Here is a 27656-nt window from a genome sequence, read left to right as displayed (position 1 = left end):
TTGATAGGGTAGTGCAAATGGATTATTTCACTCTATTTTTGATAACGAAATTGCGTCAGCTCTCCCTTTTACTCTAGCATTAACAAATAGGAACACTGTATTCTGAGGACAGATGAAAAACTCCATGTCCATGTTTCGAGACGTTGGTTCAGGCAGACAAACGGGGAGTGGCCTCTTGAGAAAGACAGGGACGGGAAGCATGTGTGGAATTTCTGCCACTTCATGCTTTGCTTGGACCTACGAAATCAAATGAGGCCGATATGTGATCCGTGGTCGCATATTTACTAACATTATCTGTAATTAGGCTATTGGACGGTTATGACCTTTGTTGTGGCGCCCTGATGATAGACACACACACGGGAGACGCCAAATGGTGGCTATTATACTGTATTCATTTCATTCATGACCTTAGACCACTTTTGCAGGGTTTAATTGTCGGTGCAATATGATTGCTGTATGTTTCTTGATCTGTACGAAATAGTTTGCCGTGAGACTCTATTAATTCGTCTGTCTGCAGAAAGTTGCGGTGGGTTTCGAAACATGTCACGAACTATTAAATATGTAATTGTTCTGTTTTTCCCATCTCTGCTTAGACACCAGCGTGCTTTGATTAATGAGGAAAATAAAAGCGTTAACATTCATGACTCCGGCAGCAAATATAAACTAAGCCCACTCAGTGATTCCAGCCATGATCACAAAAAAAAACCAATGCAGTTGCCTAACTACTCCATACTGCCTTGTCCCCCATAAACTGTTTAAATAAACAGTAGTACATATACTGCAGCCATTTTCCTGCCACTTTCTTTAACTAAATAAATAAACTATATTCTAAACGCCAAAGTTCAGCCCATAAACTGTTTAAATTAGCAATATTCCATATACTTCGTAAACAATATTCCGTACACTGCAATTGATTTCCCTCAAAGTCCTCCTAATAAACTATATTTGATACACTGTCTTACAACCCACAAATTGTTTAAATAAGCAGTTTCCCACAGATTGTCTAAATTGTTTCAACAATATTCCATACACTGCAATCGATTTCCCGACTAATGGCCAATCAACAGTCTTTGACGACAGTTTCCAGGTGGGGGAGGGGAGGGGAATGGCTGCGGGGTTTCTCAGAGGTTGAGGGATTAATTAATTGTTCGATTTAATTAGTCAATCAATTTGGTATGAAAAACGTGATTGCATCAGTGAGGGGAGCTTCCAGAGTGGTGGGGGAGGGCGGGAGGGAGGTGGAAGTGTGGAGGTTTCCTGGAAAACCACTTAAATGGACAATAGATTAAGGACCTCTCAATCAAAAGAGAACAGTAGGATTGGCCCTGAATGTATAATGTCTCCAGATACAGGCAAACTACAATGTGTGTTGATACCCCCACTTGCCATACTACTCGAGTCAGTTTGGCCCTTAACATACGCGGACTTTACTTTTGTTGTTATTTCACGCGGAGGATCCTGTATTGTGCTCTGCAAAGGTGCTTCGACCGCTTCCCCTGTCTCTCTGAACCATATTGACGCGATATCCGTCGCCTTCATTTTGTTCCTCATTATTACAGATGTTGTGGTTACTTGTGTTATTACTGTTTTGGCGATGACCACGGTTTCCTTGCCAGTGATCTTTGTCTTCAACTCTTTCTAGAAATGCGGAAGACCTTCAGTGCTTATGTCTCTCTTAGAATCTTCTGAGTGTTTTTTCCTAAATTCCCAGATAATTTCTAATTCTGGTCGTCTGCTTCTTAAATGAGTCAGTTTATGGCGGCAATATTCGTAGAAATCCTTCAAAGAACGATTGTTTCTGTTTTCATGAAGCTTAGCCATAACAAACTCTCGCCATAAGGAATGTTGTTTCGCTCTGATCAATCAAATTTTTGTTTGAATTCGTCAAAACCATTTGATCAGTGTTCATGTTAAGCCTCTATGCTTAGCATCACCCTCTAAGACACTGACCACTACAATTATTTTTTCCTAGTATGATAAGCAGTCAGAAAAATTTCTTTTTCAGTTTCTTATAAAATCAAATGGATGCCAACCGTTATGTTTCTTGGCGTGATCGAAAAGTTCCTCAACTTACAGTAATTTATTAATTGGTGTCCCATTACTGACAACAACAGGTTTGTCTCTTATTTTCTTTTCAAGGTCAGAAGTTTCTCCTTGATCATGCGAAGTGTTCATACACTTCCGTTCGCAATCGGTGACTCATTTACCTAAATTTTTTCGGTGTTAGAAACTGTTTTACTCAAGTTTAAGATTACATTTTTGCATACGTCAACGATTTCTGTTTCCAAACGAAAAACTTTTCCATTCATAATTATCTTGAGGTGTTGCAGTTCTTTGTTATGTCTTGTAAGACGTGTATATTTCTATTGTCTTTTGTCAAACCACAATTTATGAAAGATGTTTATATTTTATTAATAAGAATAAGTAGGAATAATTAATATTTGTCATGTTGGAAATAATTGTGGTAGCAGGGAATGTTTGCACCAAAGTATTGTTGGCATGGGAGACCGCACATTGATATAATTTTAAAAAGGGCGGGAGAGCCCGCGTATGGAGACATTTTAAGAAAAGAGCGGGAAAGACCGCGCATTGGTACATTTTGTAATGGTGGCAGGGATTGTCTGCACCAGAAAACATTGTTGGCGGGAGAGACCGCACTTTAGCGTTCGTAGGAACTCAGTAGTAAGCGAGATGTGAAGCGAGTCGGTAGGTTGAGAGGAGCGGTGTGCCTGCCAGCCACCAGCTATGATTTACAAGAGATTATAAACGGATGTACAGAGACATCAGCTAACTATTATCATAAGAGGAACTAATATTATTGATTTATGTTTTTGAGAAACTCAAGACTACTGAAGGTATGTTGGCGCCTTGCTAGTTGTAAGATTATTGTAAAAAGTAAGTCCCATTTGAACGTTTGTAAAAGCATTTCATTCAGAATATAATTAATTTTTGCCAGCAACATTGCATTACTGATTATAATCCATCCCAAAAACCATCAACGTAAAACTTTGAAAAATTTTATTGTTGTCAAGAAATATTTTAACTATGAATTACGTAACTTCAGTGAAATTAATTAAGGAATAACGTCAGCTTTGCTATTAAAGAAAAAGTCAGCTTTGGTAATAAATACAGCCACTTATTATGACAGCAGCTAATATAGTAAAATAGAGTAAGTATATTCATGTCACAGTTCGATGTAGCAGTCAGATGGCGATCCAGTAACTCTAAAAAAGGTAAGCAACAGTTTTGGGTTATTGCAGGTAACGACTGGGGGCCACGACGACGACACATTCTATGTTTATGTACTGACGGTATTAATATAATTCTAATTTCATTCTATGTTTCGTCGAAATGATCAGTAAATCACTTTTAATATGCAGCATTTAAATTTGTATGCGAAGATTGAGAAAGAGAATTAATTTCAAAGGGAAGATTTGATTTGTTATTATTAAGCAAGAGATAGAAATCCTGAGGGAAGGTTATGGTAGAAGGGAAGGTTGCATAACAAAATAGATATAGAGGAGACGGGAAAGTTTCACTTGTCGACATCCAATCAGTAAGACTCTTTAGTGAATTTACTGTGAAAATGAATATACTGACTTTGACAATTGTATGAATAAGCTAGTGTTAAGTGTCGCAACGCTTATACTACAGTGTGTACCTTTAATTCACAGCCCATCGGCAATTCTGTTTGCTCTATTGATTCTGCATTGAAAAGTGTTTCTTCAGTGTTGAATCCGCTTTGAACAGTGATATATTTTGTCGCGTGTGCTAATTACAGAGGAATGTCCCGCAGAATAATTACTCGTTCTCAAAGTGATAAAAGTGTAGAAAATACTGTCGATAAATTCTTTTCAGAAATAATAGGTGTGAAAAACCCGTTAGTGAAACGTTAGGTGAACAGACATTCGAGAGTAGTAATGATATGAAAACTTTTGACGAACAATCAACTTCAGAAATGCCAACTGATAATGAGACATTAGTGCAAAATAATTTGTTTTTAAATACAACAGAGGCTACACAGCCACAACTTTCGCGCAGCAGACCCTAATAGTTTCAGTACCGAAACCACTATAATGCAGTCAAACAGTGTGACTCCATTATGTGCCGAAACAGATTCAAACGGTACACAGCCACACAATCTGCGTAGCAGATACCACAGTTTTATTGACGAAAATTCCGAAAAAACGGAAGAGGTGACACGATTACAATCATCTGAGGATGTTCAAAAGAACACATATGTACAACCTTTAACAACGAATACAAATACACACAGAAGTCAATCCGAAACGGATCCAATAACGGCATTTTTGCTACAAATGGGACAAGACATGAATGAAAACTTTAACAGAAGGGCACAAGAATCAGCAGACCTAAAAAACGAAATCAAGGTAGAAATTCAAGCAGTCGCTGAAAAATGTTCACAATCAAACCAAGAATTACACGTCAAGATTCAAGAAATAACAGATAAACAAGAAGCATTCGCGGTTAGCATACGAGGAACAATGACAGAGAACTTTTCTAAACAAAACGCTCACATTGATGAACGTTTTAACAATCACACAGAAAACTGTTTGATACGTCACCGCACACTGGTGCGATCGCAGGATAAAGAACAAAAGAACTATCACAAAGAATAACTAAACAGCGACAGGACAACAAAAAGAAAGTGTTTGCTCAGGGAAAAACTTATGTGGACAATCACATACACTCGATTTCGGAAGAAATCAAACGGTTAAGGAGACAAATATTCAAATACAATCACACACAATTGAGGCGAAAATTTCTACTGACACTGAAATCCAGAATATTGGGGATAAATTAACAGAAGAAGTCCAGACACTAACTGACAAAATAGAACACATAGAAATCAATCAAAACTCAGAAAATTTGAAAGCAGATTTTAAGAAAGTAACCAAAGTAATCGTAAATTACGAAACGAACTTGCAGAAAAGATCAACGAACCCACTACAAGAATAGACCTGTTAGATACTAACAGTGACAGTAAATCAGATGACACTACACCAGTCTCAGTTCAACAGATTTCTAATATTAAAGATACGCAAATTACAAATGTGCAACAAACAATCGCAGACCTAGAATCACGTAATAATTTGTTACATCAGAAAATCAATTCTTAACAGCAAGGGATCGCTGACACACAAGAAACAACTGTAAACAATCAATTCCAACATAACACACACCATTACGACATGCCTCAGACGCACAATACATATAATTTCGGTAGACTTCAGAGAGTAAGAGACCTTAATCAGGCAGAATGACACATAAATTCATATGCACAACATTACGAAAACAATTACACACAAAGACATGACGGTTTCGACCACAAGCATTTCCTTTCAGTGAGAAAGTTTAAAACATTTAAAAACGACAGGACGAACTACATCCGCTGGACTGGATCCAACAATTCAATGCGGCACTCCCGCCGTGATGGCTAGTTCAACATAAGCTAGAATTTATTATTAGTTTTCTTGAAGGGGAACCAGCGACAAGAATGCGACAAATTGCTAGACAGTGTTTTTCAGTAGAAGCATTCCAGGAAGCATTTCTAGCAGCATTTGGTCAGATACCATACAGAGTAGCAGTAAAGATCGGCTAATTAGTCTGCCAAATTTCGAGAATTCTACTTTCCCAACAATCACACAATTTTTCGAGTATATGGTTGAACAAATCCAATACCTCAATGAGCCATACAGTCAATCCTCTTTAATACAGCTGTGTATTTCAAATCTCCCCAGAGCATTAAAAGTGTCATTATTAACAGGCCAGCAAAAGGACAGAATGTACGCATTTAGACATCCTTCAATTGCTAGAAGTACATCAGGCAGTTTATGCGTTTGTTAATAAGAACTTTTGACGACATAATGCAAACCAGACAAGCAATGTTAATTTTGAGCAAACACGATTTGGCAATAACAATCGTAATAAACGCTTTTGCCGCAAAAAAGAAAATTTTAATTGAGAATACACACAGGGATTTAATGATCAGCAGTATAATAACAATGTACATTACAATTCAAGACAGTAACAAAGCCATCCAAATAACACGACACGTATACGACAGGAAATACCGAACCAGTCAAACTTTCAAATGCCTCATCGCCCAGATAAGGCGACAGTTGCAAGCTATTACACAGGTCAGCCGCAAAATACACAAAACGAACAAAGACATCCTTTTCAGAGAAACACGCGTTCCTCGCCGTAAAACCACAGGTATAACGACAGAAGGAGAGAAAAAGAACACTGAAAGCAAAGGACATTCTACAATGATAATTTTCATAGAAATTCAAACAGTGCACAACAACCAAATCATCGTATGAATGTACCAGACACAAGATTTCATCCGCCACCTACAACTAATAATCAAAATGGTAGAACAGTACAGCTCATAGAAAACACACAACATTCCCTGACAGAAAATGAAATGTCACAAAATTTATGACTAGAGATAGCCTTTGATGAATCTCTAAATGACGACACTATGGATAAGGACAGAGAAAAGATAACGATAGAATGACATTACATTCGACGACATGCCAGACATTTTGTTACACGAAAAAGCGATTATACAAAAAACTGTATGCTACCAAATAATTCAGATAAATTTAAAGTCACAAAACAATTTAGCAATAATTGATTCAGGTTCATCAATGTGCATAATTAACGAAGAAACATTTAACAGATACAACAGCAATAATGATTACCCAGTATTCCCGTTAAACGAAACTGAAGTTAAGGGAGCATTTCCAGGAAAAAGCATTGAAGTCAAAAGATAGACACAATTAACGTTTGTTTTCGCAGGGCAAACTTTGCACAGCAATTATTCTGTAACAGAATTAGAGCACTATGCGTAGTATGGGCATTTTAGTCATTATCTATACGGAAGACACACCACAGTATAAACCGATCACCGAGCTATCCAGTTTTTATTATCAGCAAAACTTACGCATGATAGATTAAGCCGTTGGGAATTATATCTACAAGAGTTCGACTTTACTATCGTACACATTCCAGGCACGTAGAATATTATTACCGACGCACTATCGAGATCTATACACCATAAACGACTAAATAAAGGAAATACCTTCTGCTACAACAACCACAGTATTATGTATATCAAACAAGTAGCTTTCGAAAACTTTGTATCATCAGCATTACAGGACACAGAGAGAGAACAGCAGAAAGATGAAACACTAAAAGAGATTGTAACGCTTTGGCGAGACAACACCAACGCAAAAATCAGACATAATTACACTATACATCAAGATATTCAATTTATTCTCTCATACCCAGACGGCAACAATTGGCTTTTATGCTTTCCAGAAGGGATCAGAAACAAATTGATATGGTATACGCATCTAAGCCATGCACATTACGGAGCTAGGAAATGCTTTCTAATTCTTCGAAAAAATTGTCACTTCAACAACATGGAAAAACACATTCGCAAAGTTATAGCGTTCTGCAAGATATGTCAGAAAGCTAAATCATCAACAGTATCACATATTCCACCATTGTATCCCATCATACCAGTTAAGTTAAGACACATGGCAGCAGTAGATCTTTTCGGTTAAATGCCCAGAACAAGTAAAGGTTATAGTTATATTCTAGTAGCCGTAGAACTGACATTCAAATTTGTAACATTTTCTCCACTAAATAAAGCTACAGCTAGATCAGTATCAAGAGCATTTGTAAGAGATTTTCTATCAGTAGTAGGACATGTACAGAAGGTTATTTCAGGTAACGGACCACAGTTTAGGTCAGACATATGGAAACAAATGTTAGAGAGTAAGAACAATAATGAAAGATATCGGGAAACTATGTAGAATTTATTGCCACAGAAAGCATACAACATGGGACGAATACATTTCACAGTTTCAGGAAGTAATAAATGCAATATCTAATGAGTCAACGATGCTCTCACAAACTGTAATACTGACGAATAAAGACTCACCGAATAAACTTACTGAAATGATTACTTTTCCAAAGAAACGTAGATTTCGTCATTGTGAGATAATAGAACATTAGCGAACATTAAACGAGATGCAGATTGTCGGAAGAGGCAGCAGAAGCAGGTAAGTAGATTACACAAGAACGAGATTGGCGACAAGGTACTAGTCCGTACCCATTATCGATCACATAAAGGGAAGAACCGATGCAAAAAATTAGAAATTCTTTATTCAGGACCGTACAGAATTCGAAATATTCCGCACGCTAATGTAGTACACATTGAGACACTTAAAAAAATGCGTACAGCATTGTTGTCATAATTCACCAGAATAAACGAAGTTTTAATTATTATATAAGTATTGATTATGGAGAAATATGGATAAATGCTTTATAGGTCATGCCGATGGCTGACGCGATTTCCCAGATGCAGAGAGATGTTGAAGTCATGCCGTGCGCTGACGATTATTAACCATGAATATTTTATTATAGGTAATGCAAAAAATGGTTCAAATGGCTCTGAGCACTATGGGACTCAACTGCTGTGGTCATTAGTCCCCTAGAACTTAGAACTACTTAAACCTAACTAACCTAAGGACAGCACACACATCCATGCCAGAGGCAGGATTCGAACCTGCGACCGTAGCAGTCGCACGGTTCCGGACTGCGCGCCTAGAACCGCGAGACCACCGCGGCCGGCTATAGGTAATGCAGAGAGATATTGAAGTCATGCCGTGCGCTGACAGTTATTAACAGTGAATATTTTATTATAAGCTATGAAGAGAGATGACACGAGATACAAAGGAGAGAGGAGGATGAAGATGTTAGTATGTAAGGAATATAATTTAGCAATGGTTTATTTTGATAACAGGTGACACAGCGCAGCGCAGCACTATGGATGGAGAAACCACATTAAATTGCTTACTATATGTATTTCGCTAATCAAAAACTTTTTTCTGCATTGAACATGATATCTTTTACATCAGATACGTACATACGAAAAACAGATCACGCCAAATGTCAGCATACCGATTCGCACTCTGCGTAAAATACAAATGTTTCCTCTTAAATAACAATGACGATGTGTGCTACACAACCCAAACATAATTTATAGTCGACTGACGACCACATTACTGGACATACTGAAGTCACAGAAAGTGACATAGGTTGTCAAAACGTACTTTCATATTTCAAAAACTGTGAATTCACAACCTGTGAAGTAATATAACAGTGTCTTTATGTAATTATTTATATGAGCACCAGATTACGATTTACTTAAAGGAAATGTACGAGGTGCGGCTAGAAAAAAACCGAACTGATGCTGGAAAAAACATTTATTTACACAAGTGTTTGAGTGGTTTAAACGATTTAAAGATGGCCGCGAAGACACCAGTGATGACACTCGCACTGGCAGACCATTGTCAGCAAAAACTCATGCAAACATTGAAAAAATCGGTAAACTTGTTCGACAAGATCGCCGTTTAACAATCAGAGCAGTGTCTGAGTTAACAGGACTTGACAAGGAAAGTGTTAGGCAGATTCTTCATGAAAGTTTCAACATGAACAAAGTGTTTTCAAAAATGGTTCCAAAGTGTCTCACAATTGAACAGAAGGAACGCCGAAGAATGATTTGTTCTGACATCCTGGAAAACATTGAAAGTGATCCCACCTTCTTACAAAATGTTATTACTTGCGATGAATCGTGGTTTTTTACTTACGATCCCGAAACTAAACGCCAATCGATGCATTGGAAAACTCCTGGTTCTCCGCGACAAAAAAAAGCACGAATGTCAAAATCGAAATTCAAGGCAATGATGATTGTTTTTTTTGACATCAAAGGGATTGTGCACATTGATTGGGTACCAGAGGGACAAACAGTGAATCAGTATTACCACATTAGCGTCCTGGCTACCCTACGTGAGCGAGTACGGAGAAAACGGAACGATTTGTGGAGAAAAAAAGTGATGGATCCTTCACCAAGACAATGCCCCAGCTCACAGTGCGTTGTCAGTGAAGACGTTTTTGGCAAAACACAACATTCCCATCTTAGATCATCCACCCTACTCACCTGATTTGGCCCCCTGTGACTTTTTTCTTTTCCCTAAAGTCAAGTCAGCTTTGAAAGGAACTAGATTTGAGACTGTTGAAACAGTAAAAGAAAAAGCGACGGAAGTAATGTATGGACTTACCGAAAATGATCTGCAGCATTGCTATGAACTGTGGAAAATTCGTATGGAGCGGTGTAGAGACCGAGGAGGAGAGTACATTGAATGAGATAACATGAAATTGTAAATAATTGTAAATAAATGTTTTTTCCAGCATCAGTCCGGTTTTTTTCTAGCCGCACCTCGTACATTTCCTTTAAGTAAATCGTAATCTGGTGCTCATATAAATAATTACATAAAGACACTGTTATATTACTTCACAGGTTGTGAATTCACAGTTTTTGAAATATGAAAGTACGTTTTGACAACCTATGTCACTTTCTGTGACTTCAGTATGTCCAGTAATGTGGTCGTCAGTCGACTATAAATTATGTTTGGGTTGTGTAGCACACATCGTCATTGTTATTTAAGAGGAAACATTTGTATTTTACGCAGAGTGCGAATCGGTATGCTGACATTTGGCGTGATCTGTTTTTCGTATGTACGTATCTGATGTAAAAGATATCATGTTCAATGCAGAAAAAAGTTTTTGATTAGCGAAATACATATAGTAAGCAATTTAATGTGGTTTCTCCATCCATAGTGCTGCGCTGCGCTGTGTCACCTGTTATCAAAATAAACCATTGCTAAATTATATTCCTTACATACTAACATCTTCATCCTCCTCTCTCCTTTGTATCTCGTGTCATCTCTCTTCATAGCTTATAATAAAATATTCACTGTTAATAACTGTCAGCGCACGGCATGACTTCAATATCTCTCTGCATTACCTATAGCCGGCCGCGGTGGTCTCGCGGTTCTAGGCGCGCAGTCCGGAACCGTGCGACTGCTACGGTCGCAGGTTCGAATCCTGCCTCTGGCATGGATGTGTGTGCTGTCCTTAGGTTAGTTAGGTTTAAGTAGTTCTAAGTTCTAGGGGACTAATGACCACAGCAGTTGAGTCCCATAGTGCTCAGAGCCATTTGAACCATTTTTTGCATTACCTATAATAAAATATTCATGGTTAATAATCGTCAGCGCACGGCATGACTTCAACATCTCTCTGCATCTGGAAAATCGCGTCAGCTATCGGCATGACCTATAAAGCATTTATCCATGTTTCTCCATAATCAATACTTATATAATAATTAAAACTACGTTTATTCTGGTGAATTATGACAACAATGCTGTATGCATTTTTTTAAGTGTCTCAATGTGTACTACATTAGCGTGCGGAATATTTCGAATTCTGTACGGTCCTGCATAAAGAATTTCTAATTTTTTGCATCGGTTCTTCCCTTTATGTGATCGATAATGGGTACGGACTAGTTGTAACATTACAAACGTTTCACTTGCAGATTTTCCTAGGTTGAAACAAAATTTGATGTTAACACGCTGTTCTTTCTGTACACTCAACATTTTCCGACGCACAGACAAAACGTCAACTACTTAAAACAGACGCCACGGGCAGACTGAGTGCAGGAGGCAGATGAAACTCGAGCAGGAGGCGGAGTGAGAGTCACGTGACAGGCCACGCGACTTTCAGCCTCATTGCATTCGTTTTATTGTTTCACCAGTACTAGTCCGGTTTTTTTCTAGCCACACCTCGTATCTGCTAAAATCACGGAAAGTGACATAGTTTCTATAAAGGTACTTGTCTATTTAATTTAAAACGTTGATGCCTAAATGTGCTACTAAATTCCACTTACAGGAATATTTGTTTATGTTACTGACTGTCACATAATGCCATATGTACTGTAGGCTGAATTCACTACAGATGAAAAATGTGTTTTTTATGTAACTGTTTAAAACTATAAACTTTTTCTACAGTCACACAAGGTGATATATTTTGTCCTTATATGGTAAAGATAATTTTTACGAGCACAGAGGAAAGAGATGATGTAAAATTTGGTAATAACGGCATCAACCATATCCGTGAACCTTTTGACAAAATGCTTATACCTGTACCTTAATTCCTGTGCATGTCTGTGGTTATGGAGCACAAACATAGTGAATAGTGAACCATGTTACTTCAATCTACGATGTTTTCTATGAGGTGTCGGCGTACCAAGATGCACACCACAGTTATGATGTACGTCAATAGGTGCTTGCATATGAAGATGCACACTATCACTACTAATGGACAATTGGAGTTGGAACTCGTATCTGATGTAGCTGCGGCAACTCAGGCAATTCGATGGTTAACTTAATGTTTGGTTACACTAAAACTATGGATCAAAGAGACGATGGAATCACATGGCGAAACCTGGTGTTGTGCTATGTGAGGGAAAGAAACGGACTTTTGACTGCATTCACAGACAGTTGCCAGCGCTTTGACCATGCTATCCAATTCCTTTTTTTCTCCTTCCTTTCAATATGGTACTAATAGGTGCCAATTTTACCTGTGAAACAAATTTATAATGAAACATAAACTATGTTCTAATTTTTTGCCAGTCATTACTATCAGAGATATAAATAACTTTTACTACCTGATGTACACTTCCAACTTACTGACTCATATTATTTGTGTATTTCTATAGTCAAATTTTCTCCTTACGTCAAGTGCAAATGACTTTTAACGACGTAGGAAAATTTTAAGGAAACCCAGTGGAGGGTTATGTAAGACGTGTATATTTCTATTGTCTATTGTCAAACCACAATTTATGGTTCAAAAAATGGCTCTGAGCACTATGGGACTCAACATCTTAGGTCATAAGTCCCCTAGAACTTAGAACTACTTAAACCTAACTAACCTAAGGACATCACACACACCCATGCCCGAGGCAGGATTCGAACCTGCGACCGTAGCAGTCCCGCGGTTCCGGACTGCAGCGCCAGAACCGCTAGACCACCGCGGCCGGCACAATTTATGAAAGATGTTTATATTTTATTAATAGGATGAAGTAGGAAAAATTAATATTTCTCATGTTGGAAATAATTGTGGTAGCAGGGAATGTCTGCACCCAAGTATTGTTTTTCAGGAGAAACCACACATTGAATATAATTTTAAAAAGGGCGGGAGAGCCCGCGTGTGGAGACATTTTAATAAAAGAGCGGGAAAGACCGCGCATTGATACATTTTGTAATGGTAGCAGGAATTGTCTGCACCAGAAAGTATTGTTGGTGGAAGAGACCGCACTTTAGCGTTCGTAGGAAGTCAGTAGTAAGCGTGATGTTAAGCGAATCGGTAGCAAGTCTGAAGCGAGAGGTTGAGAGGAGCGGTGTGCCTGCCAGCCACCAGCTGTGATTTACAAGAGATTATAAACGGGTATACAGAGACATCAGACAACTATCATCATAAGAGGAACTAATATTATTGAATTATTTTTTTGAGAAACTCAAGACTACAGAAGGTATGTTGGCGCAATGCTCTTGTAAGATTATTGTAAAAAGTAAGTCCCATTTGAACGTTTGTCAAATCATTTCATTCAGAACATAATTAATTCTTGCCAGCAATATTGCATTACTGTTAATTATCCATCCCAAAAACAATCAAAATAAAACCTTGCAAAATTTTATTGTTGTCAAGAAAAAGTTTAGCTATGAATTACGTAACTTCAGTCAAATTAATTAAAGAATAACGTCAGCCTTGCTATTAAAGAATAACGTCAGTTTTGCTACTAAAGAATAACGTTAGATTTGGTAATAAATACAGCCACTTGTTTTGACAGTCCACCAGCAACTAATAGAGTATAGTAAAATAGAGTAAGTATATTCATGTGGCAGTTCGATGTCGCAGTCAGATGGCGATCCAGTAACAGTAAAAAAGATAAGGAACAGTTTTGGGTTATTGCAGGTAACGACTGAGGGCCACGACGACAACACATTCTATGTTTCATCGAAATAATCAGCAAATCACTTTTAATAAGCAGCATCTACATTTGTATGCGAATATTGAGAAAGAGAATTAATTTCAAAGGGAAGGTTTCATTTGTTATTATTAAGGAAGAGATAGAAATCCTAAGGGAAGGTTCATAGGTTATTGTAGAAGTTTGAGTAACAAAAGGGATATAGATTAGACGGGAAGGTTTCAGTCTGTGCTTGCTACGAAATGGGAAGAGGAATTCCTCCTTATGCAAAACACCTTTTTTTTCTTTTTTGTTTCGCCCATACATGTTTCAGCACAGTTTACAACAATAGAGTCACACACAGGGGGGTAATACACTAAACAAATAAGGAGTCAACATAGCATACAGAACCAACAACACAATACAAAGCAGACTTGGAAGAAATACCACCAACACTAACAAATACAGCCAGTACGGTACATACCAACTTACTTGCAACTGCTGTCAATCTGTATGTGTGGGCCAAACACGCAGAAATTTCAGAACCAGATTCACAGAACATGTCAGAGCACTGAAAAGCAATAGCTCACACTCAACATTTGCAGACCACCTGATAGCCCACAATCACCACCAGACAAACATTGGAACTGACTTACACATCCTTAAAACTAGTAACAGCTTATACAAAAAATTAACTGTAGAAGAAAACTATCACACACAAAAATCAATAGCCAAAGGAAAGAAAGTACTCAATAAATACACATCACGGTTCAATAAAACTCTCTTCGCCACAGTAGAACTATACAAATAACACCCACACCAAAATTACTCAAGGAAAAAAATTTTTAAAAAATCCTTTCTCCCTCCCTCTCTCTCCCTCCCACTCTCTCTCTTTCTCTACCCCAGTCCTCTGAAAACACACACACACACACACACACACAAATCAAACACAACAGACGCCAAATACACTTCAGACTCGCTGTTCATACCCAGCCAAACTCGCTACGAGACAAATGAACACCATGCAGCTACAGCAACACGTAATGGCGGCGAAAACTTGGCCTATGTTTTGAAAAATCGGAGAAAGCTCAGTGTCAAGCGACCACAGACCACGAAATCTCCCAATTTATTTCTCCAACAACATATGGGAAAGCAACACAATATCAAAACCGTAAGTTACACACGAAAAACGTCATATATATTCATTTCCAATCGTAAATGCATTTACGCTGTCCCATTCTAAAGAACCGTCGTGTTCTGAACATATCTCATATGTTTCATTCACATGTAACTGATTCGTTCGCATAACCGCTATCACTTACGAAATTCTCATTATTTGGTCGCCTTACTTTTCCTGTTTAATTTGGGACGGAACCAACATTTGGATTTGTTCAATTACATACTCGTGATATTGTGTGTATGCTATTAGTATCCTGCTGGCGCCATATTTTAGTCGATCGCATGAACTACTACTATCCATGGCTGCCGCATTCCTCGCCACGCCCTGCACCGCTGCTTTCTGTTCGCTTGGGATTGTTACCGTCTTCAATCATTGTCCATTTTAAATATGGAGTACAGTTTTCTTTCTGACATAGCCTTAACTGCTGTCTATGTCACTGAAATTTATAGCAATTTCGCGCCGCTGAACATTCAGTCCTAGTATCACACTAGTTTTTTGCTTGTTACTTATGCTGTTTTCTGTCTTTAGTCATCGAATACCAATAAAATACCCTGTCAGGTGGAGCCAAGAGCGACAGTATCGGCACCTTACAAATTGGTAATGGACGATAATGTTATTACGTAGGCTTTCCCGGCGTAGTAAGTCTTGAAAGTCTCTTGGGGTTTGCTGCCGGATCCTAAAATCAACTTGACTCGATATTTCGGCGATCCAGCTGGTCGCCATCTTCAGGAGAATGCTGCTTCTGCTGATGAGTCCCGCTGACAACTTATGCCATGCTGCAATTCGACGTCCTATATAGGCCACCGTTCAGTACACGGCGCATGCGCCGCCCATCACGGTTGCTGCCCTCCAAGGCAGGGAGGTGGCGCCGGCCATAGTGGAACACTGCTGCCAACGATATATCGCACTCAGGGCTGCACCGAAGAACGTTCAATTTTGATGCGAGATAATACAGGATTCCACGTCTTTCTAAGAGAAAACCCATTGTCTCTGTTGATTAAATTATCCGCCTACCTAATTTCAATCGCCTCTTTATAGACACTGTTCCAAAAACCGGAAATGTTGGCAACTACCACAGTTTCATTAAATTTCATAGTGTGTCCCTCACTGAATTAGTGTTCTGATACTGCCGATTTTTCCGGCTGTTGTAGCCTGTCATGCACTGTGTGAATCGAACGGCCAATGGAAGCTTTCCCCCATTGACAAGGAATTTTGCACACACCGGGTTTCCTAAGCCCCTAATCATCTTTCACAGAGCCGAGTAGTGCCCTAATCTTAGAAGGTGGACGGAACACACTCTTAATGTTAAAATTCCTTAAAATTCGTGCAGTCTTAAACGATAAGCGTCCATCTTAAGGAAGAAAGGCCACCGATCTATGTTCCTCTTCATGCACCTCCGGAGATGGTCCAAATTCCATAGCCCGACGAATCTGCTTCTCGGAGTATCTATTTTCCTTAAAAACAGCCACCAAATGTGCAAGTTCTTGGGTTAAGGTGTCCGCGTCGGAAATGGCGTATGCTCTCCGTACCACTGCGTTTGTGTTGTGGATGACAACTCTTAGGGTGCAGATACCAATCTGTGTGCGTAGGCTTTCGGTGAACACTGTGTTCCAAAGTACCATCCGTTTTTTTTATAAACTATAACGTTTAAAAATGGAAGCATCCCATCATTTTCAACCTCCATAGTAAATTTGATGGGGGAATGAAGACAGTTGAAGTGGTCCAAAAATCTATTAAGAGCATCACGTCCATGCGGCCAGATGAAAAAGCTGGATAATTTAATCAACAGAGACAATGGGTTTTCTCTTAGCAAGACGTGAAATCCTGTATTATCTCGCATCAAAATTGAACGTTCTTCGGTGCAGCCCTGAGTGCGATATATCGTTGGCAGCAGTGTTCCACTAAGGGCGGCGCCACCTCCCTGTCTTGGACGGCGGCAAGCGTGACGGGCGGCGCATGCGCCGTGTACTGAACGGTGGCCTATATAGGACGTCGAATTGCAGCATGGCATAAGTTGTCAGCGGGACTCATCAGCAGAAGCAGCATTCTCCTGAAGATGGCGACCAGCTGGATCGGCGAAATATCGAGTCAAGTTGATTTTAGGATCCGGCAGCAAACCCGAAGAGACTTTCAAGATAATGTTAACGTCTGTGGAGGGTTTAGCCTGACCGTGACTGTATCTAACGATAAGAAAACGGACTATAATTGGGTAATCGCGAAGTAAGTGTAACAACAGCAAAGCAAACGAGTTTCTAATTTACACTCTACTAATACGAAGGTAAACTGTAATTATAACCGCCAGCCTAATTAGGCAATGTGGAAATAAACTTTAATCAAGAAACTAACCTCTCTTGATTCCCTAAATAGTCTCTTCTGATACACTTACTCTCAATATCATTCAGTAGGTTGCCCAAGGGAGCAATACAGCACCAACCTCTTACGCAGAACATAGAGCGGCCAATACACACTGTCTCACAATAACACTTCCTGCTGGAAAAAATACAATAGTAGGAAAATAAACAAATGCAGAAGGACATATGCACTATCTAACAAAGTCTGACTGGCAGTAACGTAAACTACTATTATTTTAATTAAATGTGCCTGAAAGATCATGACTTTGAAATAGTACTGATTAGTGTGGGCTTCAGAAGTTGGCACGTAAAGATACTCTACACAAACGGGCAGTATAGTTATTGTTTATAAGAAAAGTTTAGGTGCAGAATACATTACTGCACTGATTTCTGCACTTCCTCAGAAAAGGCCTTTACTTTCAATTATCACATAAGTTCAATAGCTTATGGTTTGAAGAACCATCATGGATTGTAAATGGTAACACACAAAAGTACAAACAATAGGAAATACCTTTAGTAACAACGTTTAGTACAATGTGGCCGGGCGGTTCTAGGCGCTACAGTCTGGAACCGATCGGTCGCAGGTTCGAATACTGCCTCGGGCATGGATGTGTGTGATGTCCTTAGGTTAGTTATGTTTAAGTAGTTCTAAGATCTAGGGGACTGATAACCTTAGAAGTTAAGTCTCATAGTGTCATTTGAACCATTCTTTTACAGTGAATAAAGCAAAATTAGTTCAGCGGTTAACAAGGGATCTAGCAACTGGTCTCCCATCGGACGTCAAGTCAAACTGGCTTCGTAAATGACTACCTAATTTGAAAAACTGCTATAAACCAATACATAGAAAAAAAACAATTACAAGTTTACAGACCTGTTCAAAGTCTAGTAATACTGCTGTCTATTTATAACTTTTGTTTGCAGAGAGCAAAAAGCACTTTATATTTTTGTCATCGATTATTTTAATGGCAGCTCCTTATGTAATGAAAAGCTTTCTTGATGAACACACTTTAGGAATCCTTAAGACGAGAAATTATATGGAGTAAATAATTTACTGTTGTACAGAAAACTAACCAGACTTCATATACACGAAGTTAATAAAGACTGGAAAATGCTTAGCTCCCAGAATTGTCGGTTTAATAAAAAGAAGCTACTTGGAATTAATTCAGTTGTAAAGTATCCTGTCTGAGACTGTGACTGGGAATAGTCACGAGTGTGCACACGTAAGTTATAAGTTCCACAACAAGCTACTATTAAATGCATAATACCTAGTCCATTTGATGAACATATTCCGATAACAAGGTGATATTGCTTGTGGCAAATTATAGTGGCTATAAAAGTGGCGCTAAAGCAACGACAGTTCTTGATGTTGGGCACAGCCGTGATATAACTGTTCTTGGCCTCGTAAATTTGACCAAAGAGGGCCAATAATGATACCATGGTCGATAGGTCACTTTAGCTTCCATCTGAGGCTAATTTACATGCTAGCAAGCTCTTCTTGCCTCGATTTTTACGTCCAAATTAACCACAACAGCTGACCAGTCAGAACTCGAATATTCGCTCACCACAAAGGAATCAAACGCCTTGCGCGCCAAGTCCGCCTTTTCGAGTCTCGCCAAACTACTTCCGTAGCGGCGGTGCTTTACTACATCTACATCTACATTTATACACCGCAAGCCACCCAACGGTGTGTGGCGGAGGGCATTTTACGTGCCACTGTGATTACCTCCCTTTCCTGTTACAGTCGCGTATGGTTCGCGGGAAGAACGACTGCCGGAAAGCCTCCGTGCGTGCTCGAATCTCTCTAATATGACATTCGTGACGTTCTCGGGAGGTATAAATAGGGGGAAGTAATACATTAGATACCTCATCCAGAAACGCATCTTCTCGAAACCTGGACAGCAAGCTACACCGCTGTGCAGAGCGCCTCTCTTTAAGAGTCTACAACTTGAGTTTGCTAAACATCTCCGTAACGCTATCACGGTTACCAATAACCCTGTGAAGAAAGGCGCCGCTCTTCTTTGGATCTTCTCTATCTCCTCCGTCAACCCGATCTGGTACGGATCCCACACTGATGAGCAATACTCAAGTACAGGTCGAACGAGTGTTTTGTAAGCCACCTCCTTTATTGATGGACTACATTTTCTAAGGACTCTCCCAATGAATCTCAACCTGGCACCCGCCTTACCAACAATTAATTTTATATGATCATTCCACTTCAAATCGTTCCTTAAGCATACTCCCAGATATTTTACAGAAGTAACTGCTACCAGTGTTTGTTCTGCTATCATACAATCATACAATAAAGGTTCCTTCTGTCTATGTATTCGCAATACATTTGTCTATGTTAAGGGTCAGTTGCCACTCCCTGCACCAAGTGCCTATTCGCTGCAGATCTTACTGCATTTCGCTGCAGTCTTCTAATGCTGCAACTTCTCTGTATACTACAGCATCATCCGCGAAAAGCTGCATGGAACTTCCGATACTACTAGGTAATTTATATTGAAAGGTCTCTGTTGGATTCCTTTCATGTTAATTTCTTAAATCTGTTGTCATTTACGGCATAAATTCCTCTTCTAAATTTACTGTGGCGTTTCTGACTATCTGGGAGGAGACTGAGTAGTGGAACGTGTTACTTTTACACATAAACAAGAACGATCTGTCACACTACTACACTTTAAAACACAGTTTATATGTAATTCATGTCACACAGTCTCATACGGAACCTACATCCGCTTTCTTTTATATACTGTATATGATAAGATACCGTCATCCCCCTTCCCTTCTGTGTGAGAGGATCAATGAGCAAATGTATTTCTAGTTGCATGCTGGATGGTAGCAGACAAACCTGTCTGCTAGAGAACAGTAGGACCAACGTCGGAACAGGTAGCTACGCTTTCTAAAAGCAAAGAGGTTTCTATCCTTAGTGTGGTGTCACCGCCAGACACCACACTTGCTAGGTGGTAGCCTTTAAATCGGCCGCGGTCCGGTAGTATACATCGGACCCGCGTGTCGCCACTGTCAGTGATTGCAGACCGAGCGCCGCCACATGGCAGGTCTAGAGAGACTTCCTAGCACTCGCCCCAGTTGTACAGCTGACTTTGCAAGCGATGGTTCACTGACAAATACGCTCTCATTTGCCGAGACGATAGTTAGCATAGCCTTCAGCTACGTCATTTGCTACGACCTAGCAAGGCGCCATTATCAATTGCTATTTATCTTGTGATGCATGTACCGTCAGAGCGATGTTCACCAATTATGGATTGAAGTTAAGTATTCCAGCAGCTACGTACTTTTCTTGATAGTATAATTACTTTACCTGTTCCAGACCTCACGCCAGCCTGTGTGAGCTTAAACGCGTGCCTTTCGGTCTCCCGTCCATTGTGGATTGGCTGTCTTGCCAGTCCACAACAGTTGGCGCCGAGGATTTTGCGTTCGTCTTGCTCTGGCCCTGATTTACTTGTGTCATGGCTTCGCCACAATCTCCAGATGTACTGTCCGAATTTTATCGCTTACAGAATCAGCAGACGCAGGCCTTATTGGATGCCCTTGGACAGCTCGTCCAGGGTCAACGTGCAATGCAACACGATGCGGCAGCCGCCGCTCCACCGCTACCGCAGCCACAACACGCAGTTGCACCACCTTTTCGTCCTTTTGATGCGGCACTGGAAAGCTGGACGGAGTGGTCACGCCAATTTGAATTCCATCTCGCCGCCTACAGAATTCTTGGTAATGAGCGGCAGCCTTTTTTGTTAGCATACGTAGGCGTCCAAACGTACCGAGTGATAGTGAAATTATTTCCCCGACACGACGTAGCAACTCTGTCCTACGACGAAATTTTGTCGGCATTAGATGCATATTTTAAAGAATCAGTCAATGTAGTTGCAAAAAGGTATACCTTCTTTCGTACAAAACGTATGGCAGGTCAAACTAATTGGGAGTGGGTTGCAACTTTACAAGGCCTTACTAGGGATTGTGCTTTAGAGTGTGAATGTGGACTCCCTTATTCAGATACTATGGTATGTGATGCAATTGCACAGAACATTTCTGATGTTCATATACGGGAACAGATTTTGAAACTAGTCAATCCCTCCCTTCAACAAGTGATGGACATATTGGATCGACAGGACACACTTGACTTTGCTCAGGAATAATTTGCAACTTCGCCACCCGTGTGTCAGGTTAACCAGCCCGCCGGGCGAGCTGCAAGGAACAGTAAACAGTCCTCGTGCCCGGCCGTGCCAAAGCCGCCTGGCTCTCCGCCACGTGTCCCGCACAAGCAAGCAAATGCAGTGCTAAAATCATGCCCGCGGTGTGCTACTAGACATTCGCGTGAGAATTGCCCGTCACGCCAGGCTATTTGCTTTTTCTGTAACAAAAAAGGACATGTTCAAAGTGTTTGCCTGAAAAAGCTCAGATCAGACACTCACAACCATTCCAGGCCCTTTGTTTCGCGCCGGAATCGGAATCGAACCAAGGATACTCCGGCTCGTGAACCTTCGTCCATGGAAATTAATGTAGTTCATTCCACTCCGCCCAGTGCCACTCTCTCTAACAGTGACTGTGTTTGTCCCGCAAATAGTGTGCGTCGACATCGCCGGAAATCCCATCAAGTCGCAAGTGATTCTGTACCAGTGTCAGTCCACGTTGCTCGAGACATTTGCTCTTGTCGTCAGCAGGACAGTTAATTTTTTGTAGATTTGGACATTAATGGCAACGTGATACCATTCCAGCTCGATACCGGAGCTGCAGTTTCACTGATCAATCATGACACGTACAAACAGCTGGGCACATCTCCGTTGCGTGCCGCAAATGTTAAGTTAACTTGCTATTCCGGTCGGAATATCCCTGTGTTAGGACAGTGCAGCCTTCTTGCAACATATGAGGGACAAACAAAACTTGTGTCATTTTACGTTCTTCGTTCTTCTTCTGCAGTGAACTTGTTTGGTTTAGGTTTATTTCAGTTGTTTAACTTGTCTATAGTCAATCAGGTCCTATCAGTGAACCAGACTGTGCCTTCAGACAGTGTTTCTCGTCTATGTGAAGAGTTTGCAGACATTTTTGCACCGGGCCTTGGTTGCGCTAAGAACTATGAAGCACATTTGGAACTGAAAGTGAACGCGCAACCGAAATTTTTCAGAGCGCGCAATGTTCCCCACACATTGCGTGATGAGGTCGCAAGAACGTTACACGATTTGGAATCACAAGGTGTAATTGAACGTGTGCAGGCTTCTCTCTGGGCATCACCCTTAGTAATTTTGCCAAAACCTTCCGGAAAATTGAGACTTTGTGTGGACTTCAAGGCAACGGTGAATCCACAACTATTGATTGCAACTTTTCCTTTACCCCGCCCGGAAGATCTTTTTGACAAACTGTGCCCGGGTAAATATTTTTCGAAGTTGGACCTAGCAGATGCATACTTGCAAATACCGGTGGATGAAGAATCCCAGCGCGTTTTGGTGGTTAACACGCATTTTGGTTTGTATCGATTCAAAAGACTGCCATTCGGGTGTGCATCCGCCCCTGCATTGTTTCAGCAATATGTGCAAACTGTTTGTGCGTCGGTCCCTACTGCAGCAAACTATCTGGACGATATTGTGATCTCGGGAAAGACAGAAGAAGAACATTTAGTCAATCTCAGAACATTATTTCAGGTCTTGTGACAAAATGGTCTTCGCTTGCGGAAGGACAAATTTGTGTTTTTTGCTCGTGACTTACCCTATCTGGGACATGTCCTCAATGCCCAAGGCATACATCCCAGTCCCGAGCACCTGCATGCCATACAAGACTTGCCTTCTCCGCGGAATTTGAAGCAGCTACAGAGAGTGCTGGGAAAAATTAATTATTATCATCGCTATGTGCGCCACGCCTCTTCCATTTCAGCTCCGCTTCATCGCTTACGCCGTAATGGTGTTACGTTCGTCTTGACGACGGAATGCGACCGCACCTTTCGCCAGTTGAAATCGGCGATGCTTTCCACTACTTGCCTTACGCCATTCGATCCCCAGAAACCCCTTTTGTTGATGGTAGATGCATCGGATTTCGGGATCGGTGCTGTGCTTGCGCACAAAGATGGATCGCATGATCGCCCTATTGCCTTTGCGTCCAAATTGCTCTCGTCTGCGCAAAGAAATTATTCATAGATCGAGAAAGAAGCATTGGCTCTCGTATTTGGTGTTACTAAGTTTCATGATTTCTTGTATGCTATTTATCTTGTGATGCATGTACCGTCAGAGCGATGTTCACCAATTATGGATTAAAGTTAAGTATTCCAGCAGCTACGTACTTTTCTTGATAGTATAATTACTTCACCTGTTCCAGACCTCACGCCAGCCTGCGTGAGCTTAAACGCGTGCCTTTCGGTCTCCCGTCCATTGCGGATTGGCTGTCTTGCCAGTCCACAACACTTAGTATGGTCCAGTCCGTCCCTTGTCATGTTGGTATAGGAAGCTGCCTCTCTGGTCACTTCCGTTTGTATTTATGAGGCACCCTTCAGGAAGGGACCACGGCAGTCTGTCCGTGGCGAGCGTCTGAAGTGGTAAGATCTCCGGCATAGCGCGTGTCTGCTAAGTCCGTAGGACAATGGATTTCTTAAGTTCAGCCTAACTGAAAATTTAATCACTTATATCAGGTTTAGCTCTAAAATATCTAATGTTATCTTAAATTGCAACGCAGTGTAAGTCGAGTGTGAAGTTCAGAATATATTCCGGTAGTAGCTTTGTCACTACTTTGTGAGTAAAGTGGAACCACGTGTTGATCAGTAACTCTAACTAGCATCATCAATCTACAATGCGAATGTGTGTGAGATTATAACGTCCCGTCTTGACAATATTTTTCAATATAGCAACTTTTCTTTGTGTTCAACCCACGTGGGGTGTACTTTGTGAGACCAGTACCACGTGTTTATGCAATTGTTTGACCCATCAGGTTAATAGTAAGACGATAGTAACCTGTTCGAGGTTTTTCTTTTGTAAATTGCTTTTCGATCTAATTTATTTTAATTATCAAAATTATTGTGGAGTTACACTCTTTGTGTAAACCAAGTTGACCACGTGAAGCAAGTGGTGTAATCATCAAAGTAGCCCTCAGCTATTCTTTTCGGGAAGATTTCACAGGGAGTTAGTATGAATTTAGTATACCAGTGTGTGGTAATTACATGACGGACAGGACTGCGCTACGAACGTAACTTTTTTGGGTGAAAATTGAATCGGTTGGTTGTGGTTAATTTCCTCTTGCATATGTTTCAACGTTCTTCGTGTGTTATTTTATGAATGCAGTGTTGTATGCAGTCTCCCAATCTTGGCTCCATATTTGATGTGTTCCGTAAGATTACAATCTCACATTTTCACAATCCTAAATAAGGCACCAGCTCAGTTATGACTCAAGTTTAATATGCTGAAATTTCAGTGATCAATGTTAAAAAAAATTTCCAAATATAAACTGTGGTGTCACCGCCAGACACCACACTTGCTAGGTGGTAGCTTAAATCGGCCGCGGTCCATTAGTACATGTCGGACCCGCGTGTCGCCACTGTCAGGATCGCAGACCGAGCGCCACCACAAGGCAGGTCTCGAGATACGTACTAGCACTCGCCCCAGTTGTACAACGACGTTGCTAGCGACTACACTGACGAAGCCTTCTCTCATTTGCCGAGAGACGGTTAGAATAGCCGTCAGCTAAGTTAATGGCTACGACCTAGCAAGGCGCCATTAACCATTTGTAACGTTGCATGTACCTCAAGATAGTCTCACTTGTATCATCCAGAATGCTGTATACCAAAGGACAATATAAAAGTTAAGTGTTCTAGTAGCTACGTTCTTTTCTTTATCACATTCATTACGAATCCTGTTCCAGACTTAACGCAAGACGGCGTGAGTTTACGCGTGCCCTTTCGGCAACTTCACTGTGGACTGGCAGCCTTAACAGTCCACAACATAAACTGATTTATTTCTTTTTATTTAAATTCTCGTTTTTTATATACATATCACAGGAGGTCGTATGACTGTTAAAAGATTATAATTAATGTTAGTCTGGTTGGGAATTTGGTAAGCTAGACTGGATACCTGGTGAAACAGTTGCTCAGTAATTCAAGGTTAACTTCCCCAGACAGCTACCAGCTTTTAACCCGCTTTTATTGTCTATCAGCACCGCTTTCAGAACAAATTAAAGCAACAACATTACAATATATATTGTGAAAAGCAATGGTCCCATAACACTCCCCTGTGGCACGCCAGAGTTTACTTTAACGTCTGTAGAAGTCTCTCCATTGAGAACAAGATGCTGTGTTCTGTTTGCTAAAAACTCTTCGATCCAGTCATACAGCTGGTCTGATATTCCATAGGATCTTACTTTGTTTGCCAGACGACAGTGCGGAACTGTATCGAACGCCTTCTGGAAGTCAAGGAAAGTGGCATTTACCTGGGAGCCTGTATCTAATATTTTCTGGGTTTTTTTATGGTCATCAGTCTACTGACTGGTTTGATGCGGCCCGCCACGAATTCCTTTCCCGTGCTAACCTCTTCATCTCAGAATAGCACTTGCAACCTACGTCCTCAATTATTTGCTTGACGTATTCCAACCTCTGTCTTCCTCTACAGTTTTTGCCCTCTACAGCTCCCTCTAGTACCATGGAAGTCAGTGTTTTCCACATATTCCTTTCCTCTCCGATTCTGCGTAGAACCTCCTCATTCCTTACCTTATCAGTCCACCTAATTTGCAACATTCGTCTATAGCACCACATCTCGAATGCTCCGATTCTCTTCTGTTCCGGTTTTCCCACAGTCCATGTTTCACATGCTGTACTCCAGACGTACATCCTCAGAAATTTCTTCCTCAAATTAAGGCCGGTATTTGATATTAGTAGACTTCTCTTGGCCAGAAGTGCCTTTTTTGCCATAGCGAGTCTGCTTTTGATGTCCTCCTTGCTCCGTCCGTCATTGGTTATTTTACTGCCTAGGTATCAGAATTCCTTAACTTCATTGACTTCGTGACCATCAATCCTGATGTTAAGTTTCTCGCTGTTCTCATTTCTACTACTTCTCATTACCTTCGTCTTTCTCCGATTTACTCTCAAACCATACTGTGTACTCATTAGACTGTTCATTCCGTTCAGCAAATCATTTAATTCTTCTTCACTTTCACTCAGGATAGCAATGTCATCAGCGAATCGTATCATTGATATCCTTATACCTTGTATTTTAATTCCACTCCTGAACCTTTCTTTTGTTTCCATCATTGCTCCCTCGATGTACAGATTGAAGAATAGGGGCGAAAGGCTACAGCCTTGTCTTACACCCTTCTTAATACGAGCACTTCGTTCTTGATCGTCCACTCTTATTATTCCCTCTTGGTTGTTGTACAAATTGTATATGACCCGTCCCTCCCTATAGCTTACCCCTACTGTTTTCAGAATCTCGAACAGCTTGCACCATTTTATATTGTCGAACGCTTTTTCCAGGTCGACAAATCCTACGAAAGTGTCTTGATTTTTCTTTAGCCTTGTTTCCATTATTAGCCGTAACGTCAGAATTGCCTCTCTCGTCCCTTTACTTTTCCTAAAGCCAAACTGATCGTCTACCTAGCGCATTCTCAGTTTTCTTTTCCATTCTTCTGTATATTATTCTTGTAAGCAGCTTCGATGCATGAGCTGTTAAGCTGATTGTGTGATAATTCTCGCGCTTGTCAGCTCTTGCCATCTTCGGAATTGTGTGGATGATGCTTTTCCGAAAGTCAGATGGTATGTCGCCAGACTCATATATTCTACACACCAACGTGAATAGTCGTTTTGTTGCCACTTCCCCAATGATTTTAGAAATTCTGATGGAATGTTATCTATCCCTTCTGCCTTATTTAACCGTAAGTCCTCCAAAGCTCTTTTAAATTCCGATTCTAATACTGGATCCCCTATCTCTTCTAAATCGACTCCTGTTTCTTCTTCTATCACATCAGACAAATCTTCACTCTCATAGAGGCTTTCAATGTATTCTTTCCACCTATCTGCTCTCTCCTCTGCATTTAACAGTGGAATTCCCGTTGCACTCTTAATGTTACCACCGTTGCTTTTAATGTCACCAAAGGTTGTTGTGACTTTCCTGTATGCTGAGTCTGTCCTTCCGAGAATCATATCTTCTTCGATGTCTTCACATTTTTCCTGCAGCCATTTCGTCTTAGCTTCCCTGCACTTCCTATTTATTTCATTCCTCAGCGACTTGTATTTCTGTATTCCTGA

Source organism: Schistocerca nitens, chromosome 4, assembly GCF_023898315.1.
Source record: "Schistocerca nitens isolate TAMUIC-IGC-003100 chromosome 4, iqSchNite1.1, whole genome shotgun sequence".
NCBI lineage: Eukaryota > Metazoa > Arthropoda > Insecta > Orthoptera > Acrididae > Schistocerca > Schistocerca nitens.
Note: the sequence above shows the minus strand (reverse complement) of the source record.